The sequence below is a fragment of the Mus pahari genome, chromosome 13, assembly GCF_900095145.1.
Source record: "Mus pahari chromosome 13, PAHARI_EIJ_v1.1, whole genome shotgun sequence".
In the NCBI taxonomy this organism is placed as follows: Eukaryota; Metazoa; Chordata; class Mammalia; order Rodentia; family Muridae; genus Mus; species Mus pahari.
In genome coordinates this window covers 13859505-13862071 of record NC_034602.1, presented here as the reverse complement: position 1 = coordinate 13862071, position 2567 = coordinate 13859505, and positions in this window count along the sequence as shown.

Below are 2567 nucleotides of genomic sequence, written 5' to 3'. Positions count from 1 at the left end.
TTCCCTATTTTCTTCTATATTAAAAGTCTGGTGCTCGATTTGACAAATCACATTCGGATACACACTCTCTCTGTGTCCATGTCTGTTTGTCACCCCTCCGCACCAACTCCTTGCTCGCCTGAACCAGAACCCTGATTTCTCCCGCGGATTGAGAGGGGCCGACTGAGGCTAGTCTGCTGCAACTGACAATATTTATATTAAGTTTAAGTGTTTATCTAGTAGGTAGTGGAAATGTGAAATCTCTCTTTTTCTGTGTGTATATGTGTGTATTAATTTTCTATTAGTTTTGTTATGATTTTAAATATTTTTCAATGTACCAAGAAGAAAAAATTTTCAATGTTTCAAGTTATCACAAAGATACAATAAATATCTAAGGCAATGGATATGCTAATTACCTTAATTTCATCATTACACAATGTGTGTATATCAAAATATCACATTTTATTTCACATATTTATTTCATAAATCTGACAAAGATTGACAAAATTGCTATTAAGTGGGGAATCACAGAGATAGGATAATTTCTCCAAAATCAAATTAGTAATAAAGAGTAAATCCCAATAAGAATATATTCCTTCTATAATCTATACTTTATGCCATATAACACTGGAATCCTCAGCCTGACTCATTCATTCCCCTTACTTGCACCACACCATCACAATCAGCACCATGGCCTGACAACAGGAAAGACTTTGAAATAGCATCACATTTAAGAACGACTGCCTCGCACTGGGGGCACCCTACAGAAAGTACCAGAGACCTGGGAAGTGAGAGACTCTCAGGACCCAAAAGGAGGGACTTTAGATGAAATGGGGAGAGGGAACTTGTAGAGTCCATCTCCAGCAGAAAGACAGGGCATCAAGTGGAGGGATGGAGTTGCCAACCCACAGCCAAAAACTCTGATCAAGAATTGTTCCTATCAAAAAGAACTGCAGGGCCAAAAATGGAGAAGAGCCTGAGGGAAATGAGGTCCAGGGACAGGCCCAAATTGGGATCCAGCTCAAGGGGAGGCTCCAAGGCCTGACACTATTATGGATGGAATAATGTACTTACAGACAGGATCCTATCATGGCTGCCCTCTGAGAGACCCAACAAGCAGCTGAAAAAGGTTTGTACTTATACCCAACCAATGGACAGAGAAGCTGGGGATCCCTGTGGTGGAATTAGGGGAAAGCTGTAAGAAGCTGAGGAGGAGAGTGACCCTATAGGAGGACCAGCAGTCTCAATTAGTCTGGACTTTGGAAATCTCCCAGACACTGATCCACCAACCAGACAGCATATACCAGCTAGTATGAGCCCCCGATCCCCATCCCGACACATATGCAGTAGAGAGCTGCCTGTTCTGTCCCCAGTGAGAGAGACTTGAGGCCCAACGGAGTGGAAAGGTCTGGTGGGTGGGTGTGGGAGGGATGGGGTCGTCCTAATGGAGATAAGGGATAAGAAACAGTCAGAGGGCAGACCAGGAGGGGGATAACAACTGGACTGTTAAAAACAAAGACAAAAACAAAAACAAAATAACTGACTCTGCAAGTCCCCACAGCAAATACTAGCAGGTGGTAATAAATAGACCTTAACTGGCTGAGAGGCTTGTTGTGCAAGGAGACTTTCTCAAATTACAGGAGGAGGCAGCATGCCAAGACTGTTTCTTGGGAATATAATATATGTAATACTAATTTTGTACTGGTAGAATACACACAACAAGAATATAATTACACTGAGCCAACAAGAAGGCAGATTTTTTATCAACCAAAGCATAAAAGTGGAACACTACCTTATAAGCAATAATTAAAAGTTAATAGTTGATTTTTAAAAGTTCATCTGTATTCCTATAGTGATGCTAAAAAGAACTCAAGTTAACATAAAAATATATAAATATGAGATGTTTCTCTAGCAGTGTGATTGATAGGAATGGTAAGACACATTCTGAGACAAAGGCATAAATACAGGGTTTTTTTTTCAATAAATAAAATTCTTTTAATAGCATAGACATCACAATGCTTAAACAGATTCCATAGCTTCTAAGCCTATCTTTCCTAGCTCATTGTGGTACCATGAACAAGTTCCATAAAAAGGGGACAGTGTAGCCCACTGTATAGTGATAATTAAATGAGATGATTCATTCACTATAAGAAGTTAAGTACTAGAAAAGAGACTGGCTCCAGCAATAAAAGTCCATTTTTGCCATAGACCAGAGACAATTTAAGCAGTATTCCAGCATGTGAGAGGGTAAGGCGGGAGGATGACAAGCTAAGTGTGATGTCAGCCTGTCTCCAAAACAAAAACGATGATTACATTTCTAAAAGATGACAATAAATGCAGATTTCTGGGGACAAAACTTGAGTTTTCAAATAGTGTATCTGATAGACTGCTGACAAGGATTCTACCCTGGTTTTCAGAAGCTTGATAATAGCCAGAATGGTTTGTTTGTTTGTTTGTTTTTCACATTTTTAATTAGACATTTTCTTTATTTACATTTCGAATGCTATCCCAAAAGTCTCCTATACCCTCCCCCCGCCCTGCTCCCCTACCCACCCACTCCCACTTCTTGGCCCTGGCATATAAAGTTT